Raw genomic sequence first — 25,263 nt, 5'->3', positions numbered from 1 at the left:
CAGGTGTTCGATATTTTCGTCGGTGCCGCAAACATCGCACGCCGCACTGTCAGTAATTCCGATTAACGTGGTATAAGCTTTCGTGAAAGCAACTCCCAGCCAAAGGCGATAGAGAAGCGAAGCTGCACGTCGATGTAGGCCGGGTGGAGGCCGGAGTTGTAGTGAAGGGTCGAGCTCGTGCAGTCGTGGACGTCGTATGCTTGGTGTGTTCCACTCAGTCAGTGTGAGACTGCGGGCCAGTTGACGAATCTGCCTCGCCGCATCCGCTCTTAAAAGCGGAATCGGAACGCTGTTCGCTTCTTTTTGTGACGTGCGAGCAGCATGATCTGCAGAATCATTGCCGCCTATACCACAATGCCCAGATAACCACTGAAAGACGATGTCATGGCCTTTTTGTATTAAAAGGTGGTGACGGTTCACGGTTTGGTAGGTCAACTGGTCGTGGCATCCGCATCGGAGAACTGATATCAGGTTTGAGTCAGAAAACACAGCCCAATTACCTGGTCTTTCTTCTGAATTGATGTGTTCCAGTGCATTGCGCAGAGGCTCGAGTTCTGCCGTCGTTGAAGTTGTCACATGTGTATAACCACTGCTCCACCTGAACTAGACGGCGTAGTAGAGCCATCCGTGTAAATTTGCACGTGGTTACCGTAGTTTTGTTCCAGTAGGAATAGACTCAGTTGTTTCAGGGCATGTGTCGGTAAGTCCTATTTTCTCCTCATTCCTGCAATCATTACCTGAACTCGCGGCCGGCTCAAGTTCCAAGGAGGAAGCAGTGGTTTTGATGCAGGTGCGTATGTCTCAGCAAACGATGAACGATGCTTGTAGACAATAGTGCCGTATGTCGAGCGGGGCCTTTCAGCAGCTAGGCTCGCCAGGTGGTGGGAAGGGGTCCTGGCATAATCAGCCGCTTCTTCACATAGTTCACGTGTGGAGTCCACGACAAGTTTCTATCTATTATGACTCCAAGAACCTGTGGCTTCTGCTGAACGATACGTATTCTTCATTAATCGATATACTGTAAGCAGACATTGGTTTCCGCGTGAACGCTACCACTGCACATTTTCCGCAGGACACCTCGAGGCCTTGTTTACGAAGATAGCATGACGTCTTTGTAGCAGCCTTCTGAAGGCGGGCGCGAAGCTGAGGCCTTGTCACACCTGATGTCCAAATGCAGATGTCATCAGCATAGACAGAAAGTTCTACAGTGCTAGGTAGCTGCTCGACTAGGCCTATGAGAGTGAGGTTGAAAAGGATAGGGCTTAGCACTCCTCCCTGAGGAACTCCTCAGCTGCTGTAATAATCAGGTGTTGGGCCATTCGCTGTCATCAAGTAAAATGATCTCAGCTGTAAGTAGCTTTATACCCACATATATATCTTGCCACTAAGACCAACTGTTACCAAAGCACTAAGAATGGCTTCATGGGTGACATTGTCGTAAGCCCCCTTAACATCTAGAATCAGGGCGGCGCACAGTCTCTTACAGGCTTTCCGGTGTTGAACATATGTCACCAGATCAACAACGTTGTCGATTGACGAATGGCCGCGGCTGAATCCGGTCATAGATACTGGATAGATTTCGTAGTGCTCTAAATACCACTTCATTCGTGTTAGAATCATTCGTTCCATCGTTTTTCCCACACAACTGGCAAGTGCGATAGGATGGTATGAGGCAATATCCAAAGGAAATTTACCAGCCTTTATAAGTGGAATGGCATGGAAGTACGGTTCAATATGTCACTTCAAAATCAGCAGAACGTTACGAGGTGGAGGGAAAGGATGCCGTATATGACTTCAGTGTAATGATTATCATGTTTGGATGTGACGTTTACCTCCGTCATCTATCCACTTCACGTGATTTTAAGTTTAGTATATGTGGAGCTAGCAATATGACTGCGAGCCCACTATGAGCGTGGTATGGTGTCATGTTCTTACATGATGCGCGAGTCAGGATTATCATGTTTGCACCACTCATATATTTCGTCATCTATGGACGTCACGTAACACGAAATTTGGTGTATGTGGAGCTAGCAAAATGGCCGCGAGCGCATCATGAAGGGCCCAATATACTCCAATGTAGCGTTGATGCGCGCGCACGATGGGCACGGCAACGCTACGTCAGCAAAACGCGAGCTCTCTGTAGTCTGACGCCAAGCGCGACCAGCGTTTGTGGGCGTGGCCCGACGCCAAGCGGTGCGAAATGCGACATGCTGTATTTCGCGCCGATGCGTTACCCTGACAACACTGCGTCTCGCTCTTTTCATGATGAAGGGGCGCCGGACACGCTGACATGCGCATGCGTCCAAGCAACGCGGCGCAAGTGCGCCTGCGAGCATATGGCAGGACCGGCGCCTGGCGTGGCACCGCTGGCGAGATGCGACGAAATGAACGCCGGCGAGCACACGCACCGCGTCTCGTCAAAATGCATTGGTGCCTTGACTGTGGCAGGTAGTCATGTTCTCACAAGACGCACCTCTCTTGATTATCATGTTTGCACCAGTCAGATACCTTCGTCATCCATTGGCGTCACCTAGTACGAAATTTGGCACATGCAAAGCTAGCGAAACGGCCGCGAGCGCATCATCAGTGTGGCGTGTACTCATGTTGTTACATGACACGCATATCGTGATTATCATGTTTGGATGTGTCATTTAGCTATGTCGTTCGTTCGCGTTGCGTAATTCCGAGTTTGGTACATGTGAAGCTAGCGAAACGGCCGCGAGCGTATCACGAGCGTAGCATGTAGTCTTGTTGTTACATGACGCACATATAATGATTATCATGTTTGCACCAGTATTATACCTCGTCATTCATTCACGTCCCGTAATACCAATTTTGGTATAAGTGAAGCTAGCGAAACGGCCACCAGCACATCATAAGCATGGCATGTAGTCATGTTGTTACATCACATGCATCTCATTATTATCATATTTGCACCAGTCACATACATTCGTCGTCCATTCACGAACTACCAAATTTGGTATATGTGGCGCTAGCAAAAGGGCCGCGAGCGCATCACGAGCGTTGCATGTAGTCATGTTGTTAGATTACACGCATGTCATGATTTTCATGTTAGGGTCTGTCACATGTGGTCGCCATGCAATCATGCCATACCATACCAGTTTTGCAACATGCCACGTGAACGAAACCACCGCAAGAGCCGCAGGACCATGAAATGTAAATCATGACATTCATGACATAATTGTCACGATTTTCACGTTATGAGTAGTCAAATATGTTCTTCATACATTCATGTTATGCCATATCAAGTTTTGTATCGATACCATTTGTCAAAATGGCCAGGAGATCTAAAAGTCGTAGGCAGATAGATAGATATATAGATAGATAGATAGATAGATAGATAGATAGATAGATAGATAGATAGATAGATAGATAGATAGATAGATAGATAGATAGATAGATAGATAGATAGATAGATAGATACGCTCAAAGTCGCCGAATTTCGTTAGGGCATGCTTCGCATTTAAAACACACGTATTTCGATATAATAATCATCGTCATTGAAGTCCTCAGTCTCATGTTGGCACCAGTACAGAGCGTGCCGGGCTGGTTGAACAACTACGCTCCACTAATGTCCCGAAGCCCAAGCGACTCTACAGGACCAAACATCACATCTTCCCGCAGAAGGAACTCGACGAGATACGTCGCAGTGTGGTGGGGGTATCGCGTGAATGTTGTGTAATTGGTTTGATTTGGGAATGCCTAGCTGTTATTTCATATTTATTATTCCTAATTATTGAGTGAAGGAGAAGCATTGACTTCAACGAGTGGTGGAGGCTGATGCTGGGTTGTGCAGAACTACTGATTGAAGGTATAATAGCTTCCATTGAATCCACCCGAGTCAAGCAAGGCGTCAAGTCATATGAAAGCCAAGTAAAGACAACCTTTACTGGATTCCGAGTGCGCTATCCTAGCTTACAATTATTCTTACGCTGGAAGCGGCTATAGAAGGGCGCTGACAACAGAAACTTGAGGGAGCTAGCATTCGCCGGGCCAATACTGCAGCCTGGGCTCAAGAACAGACCCGAGAGGCCAAGTGCCAGCAGCAATTGCGTACAAGTGATCCGGCAGCCTTCTAAGCCGCACTAAATCTTGAACGGGAATGCAAGTGTCGGTGGTGGGAGGATTCTGCACACCACGTCGCTGAATTTGTTTGCCATGTCAAACGCTTCCAAACACGCCGCTCGTTGCGGGCACAACAGCGTCAACGGGATGATTGCGGCCGCGCGTTCACCAGGGTGAACGCCCACTTTCGGCGGGAGTTTCTTCAGCGGCACTTTGGCTTCTGCTGCGACGTCTGTGACTGCCTGTGGTTCTAGAACAACCACTGTGATTAACGATTAAAAATAGGCTGCAAAGTATTATTTCAGCGGAAAATAAGCCCTACATGTCGCTGGTTATAAACTAATTCACCACCGGTGACTGCAATTTTGCTACGGTGCGTGTGACGTCATGTGCTGCCCGGTGGGGAACCAACGTCTTCTACCGAAGTTTCAGCCATTGCATATCTTTCATTTGCTATGCCGGTCTGAAGAAAGCTAAATTTCGTAGTCAGAAACGCTGCTCGACTTCAACTTGACTTGCCACCGACTTTAAGGCATCACAAACGTGTTTAAAACTCGCTGTCTTTAGGTGGTGCCAAGCCAGCACAAACTGCGAGACGCGTCTCTAACGCGCTGCATTGAAGGCGGTTTCAAGTCAAGTTGAAGTCAAGGAGTGTTTCTGAATACGGAGGTAGAGAGCCGGATCGCACGTGCAGTTGATCATGGTACGAAATCGTTCGCGTTTGAGACACTCGCACAGTAAGCGGCTTGCTACGCCATGGCTCGCGAGTATGCCAGCGTTGCCCTTTCTCCTGCCGCTCACGTGTTTACTAAATATTCAATTGTATAGATCAAGTGCCAGACGAAATGCGCTAGAATATTGCAAGGTTGTTGTCCGTGAACGCACATGGATTAATTCACATAACACAGATGATGATCAAAAATGAGTGGTGACCTGTTTCCTTAATAGAGGTTTAGCCAAAAGATTTTAGATGCGGAGCATCTAATACTCGAGGCTTGTAGTGCGGCGCCGTCCGCAAGCTTCCTCCTCCTTCTTCCACCATCTGTGCATCCCTTCCTCCTCTACACACCGCGCGCGCTTCACTCCTCCACCATCTGTGCACCCTTCCTCCTCTACACACCGCGTGCGCTTCTCCTCTTCACGAACATTCGCCAGCTGTATATTGTAGCGCGCATGCGCCGTCACGCTTCGAGAACATCGGCAGCTGACGCGCGCGCATGCGCCGTCGCGCTTCGAGAACATCGGCAGCTGACGCGCGCGCATGCGCCGTTGCGCTTCTACCCCTTCTCGAGCATTCGACAGCTGACAGTGCATGCGCCGTCGCGCTGTATATATACACAAGGTCGGCGCTCGCTCGCTCAGTTGCCGCTCGTCGGTTGGTTTGTACGGCGCGTCGACGTCCAATGTCGCGGTGAATTGAATTCCAACGAATCCACAAACACAATGATCGACGTCCCTTCGACCAGCGCCGCCCTTTCGCATACGTGTGTACGTGTTCACTCATTTAACACCCCCTCCTACAACCACGTTAACCAATTTAGCCATCGACCCAAGTAAGTCGCAATTTAACACCCCATTTCACAACCACGTTAACCAATTTAGCCATCGACCCAAGTAAGTCGCACATTAACACCCCGTTATATGCTCCGCATCCTCCTCAGTGTTCCCCCGAGGGAAGCTGCGGGCAATTTTTTTTTCTCAGAGCCTGGCATTACGGTGGTTCTCGAAATCATATCACGGCTGTGACATATCAAAATGCGTAAATTATTAACAACACTAGTCACAGGTCCATAAATAAACACCAAAACGTGAATCAGAGCTTCCGCAAGTCGTAGTAAAAGCAAATAAACCTAATTTTCTGTGTTCGCTCTTCCATGCGGAGTTATTTCCGCCTACTACCGTCGATCGAAGGTATACATGACACTGCACCAGCATTTTCTTACGATAACTTTTTCTAGCTTACTGTTCCTCCGAACTTAGTACCAGAACTTAGGGTATTTTCGGGCAGACTACACGTTCGATAGCTACCAGCTACACGGAGAACTGGATCTTGTCTAAAAAAAGAAAGATTTTTGTTTTACTTACGCAGGACACTTCTCTCTAAAGGAAAGACTGATCGGTGCACTTAAATGTATTCTTTGCTGGAGTTTTATGGATTAACAGCACTTCATGATCTTGCTATAAACTTTTCGTTATATAAAGATGTTAAAATAATGGTCTCACTTGGTCCTTCTCGCGAAAAAATGAATCATTAGAAAGACAGCCGCCTACCTTTGGGGAATTGTCTGGGTACACGCTATGATGTGTGAGAAGAATCGGCCTAATTGATAGCAAATCTCACCAGGTCCACAAAACAGCAATGGCAGAAAAAAATACATTGAGGGTCATTAGCAAGGTAATTAGCATGGTTATTTGTAAAAAAGGACATCGTTGCCGTGAACTGATACTTAATTACCCAAACATGGATGCAAAACCAAGTGGCTGACTGGGCTAGCTGGTTTTGCGTACTTAAGGTTTAACAGCGCGATAAAACACACGTCAGGTAACGCTTGCCCCATCCTTTTCTTGTCTGCCATGTGTTTTTTTGCGCTGTTAAATCTTACGTATCGATACAGAATCAAAAGACCGAAAGCAGCGACACGTCGAAGTTGGTGTGGTTGGCGTTCCAAGTATTTTTGGCATGTTACCAAAAGTAGAATAATTTGTTTACCTACCAAAACCAATTTATTGAAAACAATTTACTTGAAGTTTGCCTGAGGTCACAAGGATATGTTAGCTGGCTACCTTGAGCACAAAAAAAAGGATCGTTATTTCTTTTCACACATAATATTCGTTCGTCTTCCAACAAACGATATAATGATTTCTATAATGCTAATGATGCATATAACAAACCTGTACAAGGTTTGAGAGGATACTTTATGGGTATATTCAATGTCTCTACTGCCTTCTCGAATCAAGCTTTAAATGTAGTTCCTTAAAGGGTGCCAAGAGAAAGGTAAAATAAATTGTAAAAAAGAACAAAACAACAAAACAAACTGTAAGGTTCTGGTCAACAACTTAATCCGCACCCTCGACTGTTACTGCAGCGTCTTCGCGGAGGCTCGCCGATAACTTACTGCCTGTCAACCGGCACCCGCTAATTACCAGTCAAACCGGTCACAACAAAGCGTTGAATACCCCTTGTTATACGCTACAACGTTCCCGTTTTTCACGGTTCAGCATACCCTTTCATTAATTTAAAATTTTGTCCGTCTTAAAGAAACAACTTTCTCTTCCTGGCTGGATTAGTATTATACTACCCTTATTTGGCAGACTTCAACTTAATGTGACAGAAATAAGAAGGTTTACTTGGTTTTAAGTCCGCAGGCCTCTCACGTCACCCTTCTTCCCGGTATTCCTGTCTTTCTTCTTTTTCTCTTGTTTTGCGTGGCAGCATGCAGGTTCTTCCGTTTTAAACAAATGAAGTTGCAATTGCGAACTTTCAACAACCGCGTTTCTCATTGCAACTGTAGGCGAAGTTTTTTTGTTTATTTCTAGCCAATGTAAATGTCCTTTTTTGCGTAGGCGAATATACGAGCACCGTAGCAAGTTCACGGCAAAGTATTCAGTGCCTTAAGAGAGCCCCCTTAAACGGAACGCACATAAACATCGCCGAATAAGAGCTCAACGCGCTTGTTATAATGAACTACCTTTTAGTCAGGCACAGATGACTGTATTCAGGACCGAGTAAATGGCCAAGGAAATAACGAAAACGCCATTTTTGTGTTTACGATGAGTTGTGCAGTTGCTAGTACGATGTGTGTTTGGTCTTCTGTCCAGCCGTTTGTGCGTCCATCTAGTCATTCATCCTTCCATTCATTCATACTTCAATCAATCAATCAATCAACCAAATAAATATGTATTAACTATCATTTAATAATAAATATTCTCTCAATTCTTTCAGTGACACCACTGTGAAGCATTACGCTACTGCATATGTTCTCTACACATTTGGCAGTTCTGTTTTCGCATAGTTAGAAAGTAATTCTAGCTCTCACGTCGGGTTTCCCGTCACCTACCCCTAGACTGAGTAGGCCTTTCGCGAAAGTTTGAACGTCTTTGTTTCAAATAAAATGTTCTGTTGCAGTAAAAATATTTTTAAAATGGTCCAGTTACCGTTGTAAAACTACTCGAACTGTATTCAAATATTATTGTTACTCTATTCGGTGTCATCAGTATTCAATTTATATTCAATACGGTTCAAAAATTTTCAATTCGCACACCCCTCTAAATTATCCTAACCCAACACAGTTTTAAAAAGCTCTTATTACAGCTAGGGTACACACACACACACACACACTCTCTCTCTCTCGTCATGTTTTCAGCTGGTCGTGATACTTCGCTGGTTGTATTGATTATTTTAGCAAAAAGCCCGCGTGCCAGAAAACATATTTTCAGTATAAAAAGCATACACAGAAAATCTGTGTCTGACTATTAAGCGCTATCTTTTGCTTAGAAGAAAAAGGTTCGCTTCTGAAACTTTCGTGAAAATCAAAAGCTTTTTTGAATTAACCTATTTAAAGAAAAGTGAAGGTAAAAGTAGATTTGCAGTGGTAGGTCAAGAACAATTTCTGTATCGTATTAAAAGTATCTGCATTTATTACGCTGTGTTTAATACTCTGTAGATACAGGGGAGTTTTCTTATATGGTAAATGTAATCCCCAACATCTTCTATTTATATTTCTTATCCTCTTGCAACATGTAATATTATATGGTTTATTGACGTAATAATTCTTCAAATATCTGATACTACATATTATAACAAAACTTTTGTTTTTGTTTTACTATTCAACCATTATCGGGTACTAGCTTCAAACGAATATACTCTCAGAATATGTTTTCTTAGGAGCTCCGTTTCTCAGTAAAAAAATTGCTCCCAGAACACGCCACAGCGAGATTACGACAGAAATATGGGAAAACGCGAGAAGCCAAACAAAGAGTACATTCTTGTGTAGTAAGAAAAAAATTGAAATTTCTGCCCTTGCATGAAAAGTGTATACGGCTATTGTACAAACAGCCCAGGCAAAGTCCAAAAACCTCAAAGAAGCGCAAGAAAATCCGCCATCACCTTTATGAGTGCGAAGTATAAGTTCCTATATTTGGTGGCACGCCATCTGGTCAAACTACCTCGCATCTAGAGGCTTATATATCTTCCTGCAGCGTCCAGCGGTATATTGACTTTATCGGCCACGGATGTCCTGTTTATTTTTACAGCGTAAAGAAAGGCGATTCTTCTGCAAAAAATAACGCCCCCCTGGAGACGGCATCAATAATGCTTCTTATCAAGTGCTTTAATTTTAAACTCGTTCGGTTGCGTATCTGTACTAGTAGGAAGCGATAAAGTCTGAACTGCATACAGATGACTCCAGGGAAAACAGAGATCCCCCGTTTTATAAAGTGGGCAGTGTTCAACAAGAAAAACAAATTACATGATGCCATCCTATTTTACGCTAAGCATTCATGAAGAACCAGATAAGTTAAACAAATTATATTAGAGAAACACAGCCATGTGTGCTTCCCTGATGCTATGAAGAACTAAGCGTATAAAAGAAACAAAAGGACCAAAAAATAATGATCTCTTTAATGTGATTCAGGAGCTTCTGGTACTGAGATATAAGCTGTACCTTTTTTCTTGGTGATGGTGGGATTTGATGACATGATGCAAATGCAAAATGTCTAATGCGCGTGATGTTAAGGAATAGTGAGGGTGTATTTGTCATAAAATAGGTGAGGAGAAACATGTGTTGCTCAGTGCTTTTCTGATCCTGCTAGAGTTTGATAACAAAACGTTTTAAGCCTCTGGTTTTTCGTTATAACACAATCCTCGCGAGAGGGCTACATCTTCTTTGGCTTATACAAGGAAACGTTCGTATTCGAAGTGAACCTAAAAATTAATACACAAATATATCAGGCAAATTTGCTGAGCGCTAAACGTTATGGTGCAAGGCCAGGCTCCAGTGTCAGTCGGACGCATTGGTCGGAACTGCTGGAGAATACTTGCTCATACTCACTCCCCCTAAAGCTTTTCAGCCTTCACAATCACTCAGGCTCAAACAACATTATGGGAAGTCCGTCAGAGCTTTCGCCGACCGGGTCTTGGATCTCCCGCGTGGGGTCGTCAAAAATGTGCCTGACCACTGCCTCACGGGACTGCTGGACGGCCCAGAGTTGGTCGCCGAGGCTGGGGCTGCACAGGGCAGCGGCCCACCGTGGCGGAAGGGTTCCAAATTTAGCACCTTGCGGATTTCTGGCGCAGTTCCACCGCATGTTATTTAATGTGGCAACCACAATATGGCATATCTTGCATATATTCGTCGGATATATATTCGGGTATAGTGGCTCAAACTCATGCCCACTCGCAATTTATGCACTCTCTCACGTTAATCTTCACGAGTCCTTACACTCATCGGCACTTACTCACATTCAGCAGCATGCGTACTCACGCCCATACTCACTCACTCACGTCCGTACGTCACTCAGGCGCACTCACCCACGTTCATATTATTGTCAACTTGAAGCCATTCGAAGACAATTATGTTCGTACTAACACGCACTTCCACTTATACACACTTACTCATCTTCGCATTCTCACTTTGTTTTATTTATTTTTTATTTTTTTATTTACTCACTTAATCATTCCTCATATACCTAAAATTGGGAACTGAATGAGGGATGGGCTGTTATGTAGCAGCAATTATTCAACAAGCAACTTCAAGACTTGCGGGCTGGGTTGGACAAAGTATCCTTGGCAGTGCGTTTTACTCCCTCACTGCGCTTGTAGAGAAGAAGCATACGTGCTCAGCGGCCTGTGCCGGTGGTAGGTAGGCGGATCCGGTTTGATTCGTGCTGCGGGACGGATGATGAGCAAGCGAGATTAATGAAGGGCTTGAAGAGGAATAAAAAATTTAGACCATCTCTCTCTAAAAGGAACCCTTTGTGGATGCGAAACAGCGGGCGTTAACGCTTACACTGGTGGCTGTGCTGACGCAGGCGCTCATCGCGGCGTTTGGTAGCAGATAAACCTGCGGAGGCGCAAAGAACGCTGTGATTGTCCGAAGTTTTCTACTGGAACGTGCCAATCGCTACTAATGGGCAATGAGAGACAGAATACTCTGAATGGACACAGAGACCCTCAGTCCATTCTCACCTGACGCGCAAGCTGTAAAATTGTGTCCGGTATTCCGGTAATGCAAAGGGCGGGCGTATTACAGGATAGCGTGCCCCGTAGCTCCTGCTACGTCAAGTGGTGCCATCTATCGAAGAAATGACACAACTAACAAACTCGTATTTTACGGCCTCTAAGATTTCGGGAGTGTAACAGACTAAGCCTATAGCATTTATTATTTGATTAAGTCTTTCGAAAACAATGCCGAATCGACACGAATACTTTGCTGTCAATGGTTGAGGCCATGACTCTTAATCAAATAAAAAAGTCAGTTTCGCCAGAAAGGCGAACCGATGAATGCGATTGCAACAACTTGAAATGAAATGCTGAGAACGGCCAGCAGATCGAAGCGTTCAGCGCGGTGTTCAAGCACAAATGACGCACGAAAACAGCACACACATGATGATTTCTAACTAACAAGATTTACAGCTCAACGCTGATTGCACAGTTTAAAGAAAAACGACACATTAAACGTAATCACAGGTACAGATATAAGTGCGAAATAAGGAGTGTCCCAGTTGTTACTTCACTGTGTTTGAAAAGGGACCTATTTCCGCAAACCGGGCCTGTCCTGCTAGCGAAGTCATCTTTGTGCCCCAGGCAACTAACGCAATCGTTCCGATGAAAGGCCCAAGCACACGATTTTCCCCACCAGCGCGGCGCACAAGCACAACCCCACCGCACCCTTTCGTGGGGCAAATTACGCGTGGGAGAGAAGCGCGCGTTGCCACACCGGGAAGAGCTGAGTGCTGAGCGCTGGCGACTTTCTTTATTTCTTGAGTTTTCGTATATATTGATATGTGTACACACACGATGTTTGGTGGCGGCTTCGTTATAAAAGTCGCAGCTTTGCCGCAAAGGCGAAGCTATGAACGCGATAGCAACAAATTGGAAGGTCACGTGCAGAATGACAAGCAGATCGAAACATGCCCCGCGTTTTTCACGCATAAACGACGAAACGTACTCACAGGTACAGATGAACGCGAATAAGCGTCTCAGTTGTTACTTCGCTGTGTCTGAAAAGCGTGTACTTTTCGCAAAGGAATGCTGTGCAACGATTGCAGTGACCTTTGTGCACCCGGAAACTATAACATGATCGTTACAACGAAACTCAAAGCCTAGCCAGACGTACGATTCTCCCCACTGCAAGATAAGGGCGCGCGATTGAGCGTGCACACACCTCATTCTCTATGAAGGCCAAAGTACGCGCGAGAGATGAGAGCCGCCGCGTCATCTTGCTGATAATGCTGAAAACACAATAGCTCCCCCCACCTCCCCCTGAAAAGCCCGTTAACAGCGGCAAGTGATATATATGAATGGCTTGCCGTTTGAAAGTTCAAGGAGGTACCTCTCATGGCTCAGTGGTTAACACCTCGCATTCACGGCGCGGAGAAGCCGCGTTCGATTCCGTGCACCGCAGTCTGTTTAAAGTGAAGCATTTCTTAGCGAGCTTCGGCGACTTTGAGCGTATCTATCCATCTAGCCGCCAATGACATTTAGCTCTCCGGGCCGTTTCGATAATGGTATCGATACCAAACTTGGTATGCATAACATGATTGTATGAAGAACACATTTGACTAGTCATAACTTGAAAATCATGACGTGTATGTCATGTATATCATGATTAACGTTTCTGGTCCTGCAGCTCTTGCGGTGGTTTCGTTCACATGGCATGCTGCAAAACTGGTATGATATGGCATGATTGCATGGCAACACAAGCGACAGACCCTAAGATAAGGAAGGAAGGAAGGAAGCAACAAAAAGGGAGAAGGCAGGGAGGTTAACCAGAAAGACATCCGGTTGCCGGTTGGCTACCCTACACTGTGGGATTAGAGAAGGGGACGAGAAAGAGAGAAGAGAGGGAAAAGAAAAAAAAAGGTGGGGGAGAGACTGGCAGTAATTTCACTGCAGCGTGTAGAACTCTACCGCATGTCAGAGGCGTTCACACAAGCCTGTCTTTCTCAGGAAACACAGCAGGGCTTTCACTGCCTTGTGAGCTGTCGAGGCATGTGGACGTTGCTGTAATAGCACCTGCACAGAAATAGGCCGATCATCCAGTCGCCGCATTGCGTTGGCAAGTATTTGTCTATCTGAGGCAAATCGAGGACAATGGCACAGCAAGTGTTCGATATTTTCGTCGGTGCCGCAAACATCGCACACCGCACTGTCAGTAATTCCGATTAACGTGGTATAAGCTTTCGTGAAAGCAACTCCCAGCCAAAGGCGATAGACAAGCGAAGCTGCACGTTGTTATGCCTGCGAGTCCACCGCGGACGTCCGTGCCTCTGAAAAAGGCAATCTGTGTCAAGGCCAGCCCGCCTGACGCGAGCAACTCAACGGCGTAAACACGCGCGGCGCCTTTCTGTCGCCCACGTGCAGTGAGTCAGTGCAGCCAGCGAGTCCGTCGAGTAAACAACCGGCATCTTCCTGTCTCGGGGGGGGGGGGGGGGGGTGACGCAATGCGCGGCAACATCACTCGTCCTTGGGTGCAGCCACCTGCAGCGCAGCCTCTCCAGATTCGATGAGAAAGAAGGACGCGGCCCAGCGGCGCCCTCATTAGAAGATTCTGACCTCGCGACCAGCGGCGCTTCGGGTTGGACATTTGGGTTGGACCCGAAGCATATAAAAGAAGCCCTGCGGCGCGTCTAGAGAAGACCCCTTTGACAGGAAACCCATTTAAGAGCAGACCTATGTGTTAGAGAGGAGAGCTCGGCTCTTCGGGTCTCTGTCGGCCCCAGTGCCGAATTTGTAACGCCTCTGTATATATGCTGTACATAAACCTTGTTTACACTCACCATCGTCTCGTCCGCTCGTCTATCAGCTCTGCGCAGAAGCAGTCGCGAGCTGAGAAACGTACGCTACCAAACGGCTGGTGACCTTCCCTGCGGAGTTCGAAGCAGTGGCGCCTTCGGGACCGTGTTGGCGTCGCCGTCTTTCGAAACAGTGGTTGCAGCAGTGAGATTCGTAGCGCCCTTCGTAACGTCGTCGGAGGTGCGCGTCGAAACAGTGGTTGCCAGCTGTGGGATCCGCCGGCGGGAGCGACATCGATGCGCGTCGCAACAGTGGTTGGCAGCTGCGGGTCGGCCGGCGTCAGCGACATCGATGCGGTGAGTGCCTGATGTTTTCCCCTCAGTTCACCAGACTACTCTAGCTCAGGTTGTAGTAGTTTAGAGAAGGGCTGTGTGAAGCATTGAAGTGAGCTTTGATCGTTTCAAGGAAAGTCGAAGTGCTTTGAAACCGAAGTTAATGCGGAGGGGGTAAACACGAGAGTGTGCAAAATTGCTTGCGCGTCTTGCTAGTTGACTTATAGTGGGTACGGCAAGTAAATTGTTAACAGGGGCAAACAGCAAGAGCCTAGTGTGAACGATGGAGAACCCTAAAGTGAAGGAACTCATCGAAATTTGTGAGGAACTCGGCATTACTTTAGGCCGTGCGAAACGAAAGCAAGCGATCCTTGAGATCATGAAGGATGAGGGAGTGTCGGCTGAGGAAGTCGATGAGGCCTGGGTGGATATCAAAGCACGCCGCGAGGAGGCTGAAAAGCGAGAAGCTCGCGAACGTGAAGAAGCTGAAAGGCGAGAAGCTCGTGAAGAAGCTTTAAGGCGAGAAGCTCGTGAAGAAGCTGAAAGGCGAAAAGCTCGTGAAGATGCTTTAAGGCGAGAAGCTCGTGAAGAAGCTGAAAAGCGAGAACGTCGCGAGCGCGAGGAGGCCGAGAGACAAGAGCGCCTCGAGTTGAAACGAATAGAATGGGCAATCCTACAGTGTTCGCAGGCGCCTAGCGTAGCTTCTCCGACGATTCAGGTCAGCGGTTTTATAATTCGGGACCAACTGCCACCGTTCGTAGTAGGCGAAGACATGGCGAAGTATCTCGTCAAGTTTGAACACGTCTGTGAGCGAAACGCTTTGGAGCGCAGAACCTGTTAGCTCTTCTTCCCGGCGAAGTGTCCGACGCGATAACGTGCTTGTCGAGGGAGGCGTTTGAGAGCTATGACGAGGTTAAGGAAGTGCTCTTTAGACGTTATAAGTTGTCGCCCGAGGCTTTCAGGCAAAGGTTCCGGTGTGCTAAAAAGGGGAATGAGTCACACGTTGACTTCGCGTTTCGTCTTAAAGCCGATTTAATTGAATGGCTCAAGGGTGAAGGTGTTTATGACGACCGCGATAAAGTGGTGGAATGCGTTGCATTGGAGCAATTCTACCACTGCATCGAGGAGGATGTCAAACTTTGGCTGCAGGACAGACTTAGGGAAGTACAGCTAAACAAGGCAGCAGAGTTAGCTGAGGAGTATTATACTCGCCAAAAGTTGCATAGCAGGGCAGTGCGCGTTGAAAAGGATGACAGGAAAAAGGGCTTTTTAAGGAAACTTGATCAACGGAAACCCGCTCCGCACCGTAATTTCAAGAAGGACCCGTCTCTTACGAAGGACAGTGTAGGGGAAGGGCAAACAGAAGCGGAGAAATCGAGTGAGGTTCCTAAACAACGCACTGATACCACACGGTCGTTTGAATCACGGAAGCCACTAATCTGCTACAACTGCAAAAAGGAAGGGCACATCACGATAAACTGTCCGCAAAAGTTTGCAACTATCCTAGAATCGGAAAACAAACGGAAGACGCTAATCTGCTACAACTGCAAAAAGGAAGGACACATCGCGATAAACTGTCAGGAAAAGGTTGCTTTCGCAACAATCCGAGAAACAGAAAAAAACATGCGGTTATTGGAGCCGTATCTCCAAGAAATTAGGGTGAATGGGAAGACGTGCCGAGCACTTAGAGACTCAGCGGCAACCATGGATGTTGTCCATCCTTCATTGGTGTCTCCGGATGACTTTACAGGAGAACGCGCGCGGATCCGGCAAGTCGCCGAGGAGCAGAGTGCTTGCTTACTAATCGCGACGGTTGTCATTGAAGGCCCGTTCGGTAAGCTTCGCACCGAAGCGGCTGTGTCTGCCGCGCTTCTCAATCAATAAGCCGAGCTTATCTTTTCTCCAACAACTCAAAGCCGCTTCTCAAAGAGCAGGGTAAATCGTTCTTCCCCAACTGGGCGTACGTGGCCCTCACGCGATCGTAAGCGCGGAAGCTTTCGCGGGAGCTTGATCTTGTTCTGTGTGGTAAAACAAGTTCAAAAGTAGCAGATCTGTGTGACCTTGGCGGCGAGTCGGCGGAACCTCAGACACAAGATTCTCTGTGTGAGTCATTTGAGCAGTCACTCGAGCGGACCGTCGCCGAAGCGACCGGCGCGGTATGCGTAGGGGGAGACGACATGGCGTCATTGAGTCGCAGCGAGAGGGATGCAACGCTCTCGCCTGTAGCGGAAAGTTGGAGCGAGCTGTCGAGGGTTGATCGAGAGACGCTCATTCGAGAGCAGCGTGAGGACCTCTCGATTAAAGCGCTAGTGGAAAGCCACAAAAACGCGGCACAAGTGCTGTCGAAGGAGCACTACGAGAAATTGGCGAAGAAGCGCGCTTTTGAAGTAGGAGGTCAGGTAAAGCTGCTGCGGCCGTTCAAAAAGAACAAGCTTGAGATTCATTGGGAAGGGCCCGCCAAAGTAATATCGAAGCTTTCCGATACGAATTATGAAGTGAAATTAGGAAGGCAGCTGAACAAAATTTACCACAGGAATTTTTTGAAACCATACGTTCAACGTCAAGCGGTCATAAATCAGCTGTTTAATGCTTCAGAGGAAGAGGGAGCAGAAGTTTTGAGTTCTAGTGATGTAATCGAAAGGGGATCGGAGGTAACCTTGGAGCAGTTGAACCTAGAACCTAGGTTAAGTGAAGTCCAGACGGAGGACCTGAGAAAGATTGTTTTGGTGTTTGAAGACGTGTTTTCGGACTTTCACGGAAACACGACGTTGATCGAACACGATACCGAGCTAACTTGTGAGGATCCAATCCCTAGCGAGGCCGTATCGTTGTTCCCCTGTGCAACGTCGCAAGTATGAGCAGCTGTTAGTACCGCATAGGTATCGTCGCCTAAAAGTGGCCGGTTACTGAGATGGAGCATGATGCTCCAACAGCACAACTTCGACGTTCGCTTAAAAAAAAGGAAACCTAAACGCTAATGCAGACGTATTGAGCCGTGCGTTTAGTTAGTACTTTCTCCACCTTTCGGTTTCTCGCTGGCGATTCGGGGCAAAATTTTGACCTCATCACGACCTGAGCTGAGCGCTCTCGTTCAGAGTGATCTCAAGGGACAAACCTTATGTTGTATTCTAATTCGTTGCGTTCTTGTAAGTGTAAAAGAAGTTGAGCTCTCATTTTAAGAGTCTTGTGTCCCACATGTGCCTCTTGATGTAAAGGGAACGAACTTCCGATAGACACATAGCTAGGTATATGTTGTACTATACTTTGTCTGGTGTTTTGTCGGGTGAGCGAGGGCACTTGCTTGTGTCGCGTGTTGTCTGTTGTCGATGTCGTGTTGTCTGTGTCGTGTGTGTCGGTGTCGTGTGTGTCTGTGTCGTGTGTTGTCTGTGCTCTTGACAAGTTGCAGAACCATCGACAAGTGCTGAAACCAAAGATTGTCAGAAGAGACGAGCGAAGCTGGCCGGCAAGTTGTGGCGACAAGCCAGTGGAGCTGGGATCCGCCCACAAGAATGGGATGTGTTCCCGGAACAGAGTCTGGAGCAGCATTCTCCCCATGGCCCTGGAGGCGAACCTGGAGGGACCTGGCGAACAAGCACGCCTCTCATCCAAGCCACGTGGAAGCAGCTTGTCTTTTCGGCGCATTGTCTGGCGGCGGGGGTGCTGTTATGCCTGTGAGTCCACAGCGGACGTACGTGCCTCTGAAAAAGGCAATCTGTTTCAAGGCCAGCCCGCCTGACGCGAGCAACTCAACGGCGTAAACACGCGCGGCACCTTTCTGTCACCCACGTGCAGTGAGTCAGTGCAGCCAGCGAGCCCGTCGAGTAAACAACCGGCGTCTTCCTGTCTCGGGGGGTGACGCAATGCGCGGCAACGTCACTCGTCCTTGGGTGCAGCCACCTGCAGCGCAGCCTCTCCAGATTCAATGAGAAAGAAGGACGCGGCCCAGCGGCACCCTCATTGGAGAATTGTGACCTCGCGACCAGCGGCTCTTCGGGTTGGACATTTGGGTTGTACCCGAAGCATATAAAAGAAGCCCTGCGGCACATCGAGAGAACACCCCTTTGACAGGAGACCCATTTAAGAGCAGACCTATGTGTTAGAGAGGAGAGCTCGGCTCTTCGAGTCTCTGTCGGCCCCAGTGCCGAATTTAACACCTCAGTATATATGCTGTACATAAACCTTGTTTAAACACACCGTCGTCTCGTTCGCTCGTCTATCAGCTCTGTGCAGAAGCAGTCGCGAGCTGAGAAACTTACGCTACCAAATGGCTGGTCACTTTCCCTGCGGAGTTCGAAGCAGTGGCGCCTTCGGGACCATGTTGGCGTCGCCGTCTTTCGAAACAGTGGTTGCAGCAGTGAGATTCGTAGCGCCATTGGTAACGTCGTCGGAGGTGCGCGTCGCAACAACGTCGATGTAAGCCGGGTGGAGGCCGGAGTTGTAGTGAAGGGTCGAGCTCGTGCTGTCTAGTGCGTCGTATGCTTGGTGTGTTCCACTCAGTCAGTGTGAGACTGCGGGCCAGCTGACGAATCTGCCTCGCCGCATCCGCTCTTGAAAGTGGAATCGGAACGCTGTTCGCTTCTTTATGTGACGTGCGAGCAGCTTGATCTGCAGAATCATTGCCGCCTATACCACAATACCCAGGTAATCACTGAAAGACGATGTCATGGCCTTTTTGTATTAAAAGGTGGTGAAGTTTCACCACGGTTTGGTAGGTCAACTGGTCGTGGCATTCGCGTCGGAGAACTGATATCAGGCACTGTAACGCTGGTTTTGAGTCAGAAAACACAGCCCATTTACCTGGTCTTTCTTCTGAATTGATGTGTTCCAGTGCATTGCGCAGAGCCTCGAGTTATGCCGTCGTTGAAGTTGTCACATGTGAAGTCTTAAAACACCGAGTTACCCCTTGTGATGGTATAACCACTGCTCCACCTGAACTAGACGGCTTAGTAGAGCCATCCGCTTAAATGTGCACATGGTTACTGTAGTTTTGTTCCAGTAGGAATAGACTCAGTTGTTTCAGGGCTTGTGTCGGTAAGTCCGATTTTCTCCTCATTCCTGGAATCATTAGGTGAACTCGTGGCCGGCTCAAGCTCCAAGGAGGAAGCAGTGGCTTTGATGCAGGTGCGTATGTCTCAGCAAACGATGAACGATGCTTGTAGACAATAGTGCCGTATGTCGTGCGGGGCCTTTCAGCAGCTAGGCTCGCCAGGTGGTGAGAAGGGGTCATGGCATAATGCCTGGGGTGCATGCGCATTGTCTCGGTAATAATATGCGTATTTATAGAGTGATCTTGAGCGATGGCAATGGTTTCAGCCGTTGAAGCACTGTGGGGTAATCCAAGGCATATCTTTAGTGCTTGGGCTTGAATGCTCTGAATTGCGCGCAGGTTGGTCTTGGCGGTGTTAGATATTGCAGGTAAGCTGTACCGTAAGAATCCAATAAACAGCACTCTGTACAGTTGTAGCATGGATGGTATGTGCACTCTCCAATTCTTTCCTGCAAGGAATTTGAACATGTGGCATGTTGCGATCAGCCGCTTCTTTACATAGTTCACGTGTGGAGTCCTCGACAGGTTTCTATCTATTATGACTCCCAAGAACCTGTGGCTTCTGCTGAACGATATGTATTCTTCATTCATCAATATACTGTAAGCAGACATTGGTCTCCGCGTGAATGCTACCACTGCACATTTTCCGCAGGACACCTCGAGGCCTTGTTTACGAAGATAGCATGACGTCGTTGTAGCAGCCTTCTGAAGGCGGGCGCGAAGCTGAGGCCTTGTCACACCTGATGTCCAAATGCAGATGTCATCAGCATAGACAGAAAGTTCTACAGTGCTAGGTAGCAGCTCGACTAGACCAATGAGAGTTAGGCTGAAAAGGGTAGGGCTTGGCACTCCTCCCTGAGGAACTCCTCGGCTGCTGCATTAATCAGGTGCTGGTCCATTCGCTGTCATCACGTAAAATGATCACAGCTGTAAGTAGCTGTACACCCACATATATATCTTGCCCCCAAGACCTACTGCTTCCAAAGCACTAAGGATGGCTTCATTGGTGACATTGTCGTAAGCCCCCTTAACGCCTAGAAACAGGGCGGCGCACAGTCTCTTACAGGCTTTCTGCTGTTGAACATATGTCATCAGATCAACAACGTTGTCGATTGACGAATGGCCGCGCCTGAATCCGGTCATGGATACTGGATAGATTTCGTAGTGCTCTAAATACCACTCCATTTGTGTTCTAATTATTCGTTCCATTGTTTTTCCCACACAACTGGCAAGTGCGATGGGACGGTATGAGGCAATATCCAAAGGAGATTTACCAGCCTTTAGAAGTGAAATGAGGCGACTTGGCTTCCATGCCTGGGGAACCGTACCAGTCTGCCAGGAGTCGTTGTATAGGCGTAAGAGTGCCTTCCGAGCTTCGTCTCTAAGATTACAAAGGGCACGATAGGTTATGCCGTCAGGTCCGGGTGCTGAAGAACGTCTGCACAGAGCCAGTGACACCTCTAGCTCATCCATAGAAAACTGGCATTCCATACGGGGATCACGTGAGGGCGGTGGGTTGTCGTTCTTGATACTGTGAAATTGGAATCACCGGCAATTCTTCTACAGAAAGATTCTGCGACGTCAATCTCTCTGCATCGAAGATGAAGTGCCAGAGATGTAAACGGGTGTCGCTGACCCAAGGTTGTGCTAAGACCCCGGACAGTTCGCCATATCAGTGACAGGGGCTTTCGTGGATCCAACGACTCGCAAAAGGATGTCCAACGTCGTCTAGCCAGTTTATTCATGGGCCGCTGCATTTTCTTTTGAATGCGTCTAGCCAGCCTCAAATCATCCATGCACTTTGTCCGTCGGTACCTTCGTTCTGCACGACGGCGTACTGCGCGAAGTTTCTCAAGCTCGACGTCGAAATCGGTGCGCTTGTGGCTAGTCAAATGTGTATGCGTGGTATTCTGCAGGACTTCCTTTATCGAGTCCTCTAGGTTATATGATGAGCCGTCGGTACAGCAGTCTTCCATTAACATTTTGAATTTCCGCCAATTGGTGTACTTGAGGCCTCTTGAGGACTTGGAGCTGGTGAAACCTTCTATACACAGGTAAGTTGGTATATGGTCGCTGCCCCGCGTTTCCAGATCCGAAAACCAGTGCACTTTCCTGGTAAGTGAGCGAGAAACCAATGTAAGGTCCAGGCAGCTGCTATAGGCTGATCCGCGTAAATATGTAGGGCTTCCATCGTTACAAACGCAGAGTTCGTACTCCGAGGCTAAGGACACCAATTTTCTTCCTCTAGAGTGGTCCCTGGAGCTTACCCATAGGAAATGGTGGGCATTGAAGTCGCCAGTGATCACCCATGGCCTTGGAGTCGATGTCAGAATACCGTGTAAGCGCTCGCAGTCAAGGCGGCTTGATGGAGATAAGTAAACTCCGGTAATCGTGAAAGCAACCTTATCCTTCTTCACAGTAAGGCACACATACTGATTCCCTTCATCAGGCGAGACTCTGTGGTGACAATAAGTGAGGTCATGATGCATGAATACAATAACTTTGCTGCAGTTTCTATAAGTGCAGGACATAAAGCACTCATATCCTGACAGCTTGATTGAAGCACACGGGTTGGGTTCACAAATCACGATAATGGGGAAACGGTTCACAAATACAAACTGTATAAAGTCAGACATGCGCGACTTCATTCCTCTGGCGTTCCACTGAAAGACAGATGCATTCTTCACGTCCGCTTAAACGACGGTGCCTCGCTGGCCATGGTTTTACTTTAGAGCTGCAAGCACCTGACTCAGGGTGTCCAGCACATGCAGTGCGGTCTGCGCAGCCGAAGTCTTCATATTTATCAGTAGGACACGCATGGTACTCATCAGCGGTTGCAGCAAGCTTATCACTTGATCTTCATTCCTCGCATCACTGGTTTGAGGGGTCGTCGAGGGCGGCGGGATTTGATGCAGCTCCGAAGTGGGTTGACTTCGTGGAAGAGAGGGCCACTGTTCGGAAGGTGCGACTGCTGTCCCTTTCTTCTGTTTGACAGTATCCGTATTCAGTGAGCTCGGTGTTTGTGGGTCAGCCTCTTTGATAGAGGATGACATCTCTCTATCGGTAGAGCCGTTTTTCCGTGATGATCCTCGCCCACAACGCCGTCGGTGGGGTAGTGTAGCGGGAGCTTTCCTGTGCGTTGAATTGTCTCGCACCATACGCCTGAGTGCCGCGTACTCGTTTCGCACCCGCGGGCAATCTTTGGATGAGGCCTCATGAGCACCGTGGCAGTTTGGACATCGTAGCATGGTGGCACTGCAGGCGTCTTTTGAGTGAGACTCAGCGCACCGCGAACACACAACTTTGTTCTCACAGACACCTTTTACATGTCCCATCTTGAAGCACTTGTAGCATTGCAGTGGCTTCGGTATGTAAGGACGCACTGAGTGGCGAACATGGCCAACTTTGACATACGAGGGAAGGCTGTGTCCCTCGAACACAAGCCTCAAGCAGCGTGAGTTGCCGAGTGTGATAATGTGCGTGATGCGGGTGCCTTCAGTTGGTGGCTTTATTAGTATTGGCAGGTCATTAGCTGAGATGGAAAAATCCACATCATAAATGACGCCTACAGTGCCATTACAACCTGTAGCGACCATTGGCCGAACTTTCACGTTACCGATTTCTGTTATGTGCCGAAGACTTTGCAGTGCGCTACGGTGCATAACGTCTACAGCAAGGAAATTATTTCGTGCATTGATCCCCACGTCTTTGATCTCATTCGGCGCGGTTTCCTCGAGAAGCACAGAAAGAACTTGGCTGTTCAGGAGTCGCAAGTTAGATGCAGGGTCTTCGGGCATAAACAGCATGGTGTGCGGCCACCATTGTGGTGCAGTCTTAACGGTGGAAACACTTGCCGACGATGCCGTCCGCAACAGTCTTCGTTTTGTAGATCGATTCATGATGACCGTGAAGTCATCATCAGATGACTCAAAGCCGTCCGAGTACAAATCAGTTGCCTCACTGTCGGTGTCGCTCGACGCGTTGCTACGCTTCCTGGACGACGAAGTCCGGTGCGACGGTTGCATGCCAGGAACATTCTCAGGTGTGTCCTGGAGCATCACCGCAAAGGAGGGAGCGGCAGCTCCCAGGATTTCCAGGAAAACAAATTGAAATTACTGAGACACGGGCACAAGCGTTCTGTGAGAGAATCACTTCGTCCACCCTAAGATAAAAATCAAGACATGCGTGCCATGTGACAGCATGACTAACATGCCACGCTCATGATGCGCTCGTGGCCGTTTCGCTAGCGTCATATATACCATATTTGGTATTACGGTACATGAATAGATGACAAAAGTATGTGGCTGGTGCAAACATGATAATCATCAGATGCCGTGCCATGTAACAACATGACCTCATGCCACGCTCATGATGCGCTGGCAGCCGTTTCGCTAGCTTCACCTAAACCAAATTTTGTATTACGTGACGTCAATTAATGATAAATGTGAGATACTGGTGCAAACACGACAAATATGAGATGCGTGTCATGTAACAACATGATCACATGCTACGCTCATGATGCGCTCGCGGCCATTTCACTAGCTTCACATGTACTAAACTTGGTATTACGCGACGCAAACGGAAGACATAGGCAAATGACACATCCAAAGATGATAATCACAACACGCGTGTTATGTAAGGAAATGACTACATGCCACTTTTGTGATGCGCTGGCGGCCGTTTCGTTAGCTTCACATGTGCGAAATTTGGTATTACGTGACGCTAATGGATGACGAAGGTATGTCATTGGTGCAAACATAATAATCATTAGATGGCTGTCATGTGAGAACGTGACTGCATGACACAGTCAATGCACCAATACATTTCGACGTGATGCGGTGTGTGTGCTAGCCGGTGCTCATTTCGTCGCGTCACGCCCGCGTTGCCACGCCAGGCGCCGGTACTGCAATATACTCGCAGACACGCGCAGCGCTGCGTTGCTTTGACGCATGCGCATGTCAGCGCGTCCGACGTCCCTTCATCACGAAAAGAGGCAGACGCAGTGCTGTCTGGGTAACGCATTGGTGCCAAATGCAGCATGTTGCATTTCGCACCGGTTGCCGTCGAGCCGCGATGACAGACGCTGGTCACGGCGACCGCGCTTGGTGTCAGACAATAAAGTGCTCGCGTTTTGCTAACGTAGCGTTGCTGTGCCCAGCGAGAACGCGCGTCAACGTTACGTTGGAGTAGCTTGGGCCCTTCATGATGCACTCGAGGCCGTTTTGCTTGCTCCACATATAATAAATTTGGTATCACGAGATGTGAATATATGACGAAGGTAAACGACACATCCAAACATGATAATGATGACGTGGAACTCATTTGCGGCATCATTTACCTCCACCTCATAACGTTGTGGTAATTTTAAAGTGACATATAAACATTTCTTATTTGTGCTTCGCAATTGATCGATTCCCACTGTACGTGGTATCTGCTAATTTTTTTCTGGAACTTTCTTTCTTTCTTGTGTTTTCGTATATAAACATACGTATATATATATGGTACATGACATCAATGCCGACGCTGGCGGCGAAATCCAGCCGAGAGTGTCCATATAAGTGCTATCACAAATAAAGCATCTATTATATATATAGAAGCTAGCGAGCTGTACACATCGCGCGACAGCCACTCAATAAATTTCCGGTGGATGGCAATCGCTTTCAGCGGTGCGGCCATGTTTTGATGGCATGCGCATGTGCCTTTCACGTCCGGTATTGCGGCACACGCAAAGTATTTTGCGTATAGTGGGGTACCAGACAGACTAAAAACCTCTATTGTTCCAGAACGCGCCGGAAAAATGTCCCACCGGCACTTCTTCTCAAGTCAACATACAGTGCCTACAA

The sequence above is a fragment of the Rhipicephalus microplus genome, chromosome 5, assembly GCF_043290135.1.
Source record: "Rhipicephalus microplus isolate Deutch F79 chromosome 5, USDA_Rmic, whole genome shotgun sequence".
In the NCBI taxonomy this organism is placed as follows: domain Eukaryota; kingdom Metazoa; phylum Arthropoda; class Arachnida; order Ixodida; family Ixodidae; genus Rhipicephalus; species Rhipicephalus microplus.
The sequence above is the reverse complement of the archived record's forward strand: the minus strand, read 5'-3'. Positions refer to the sequence as shown.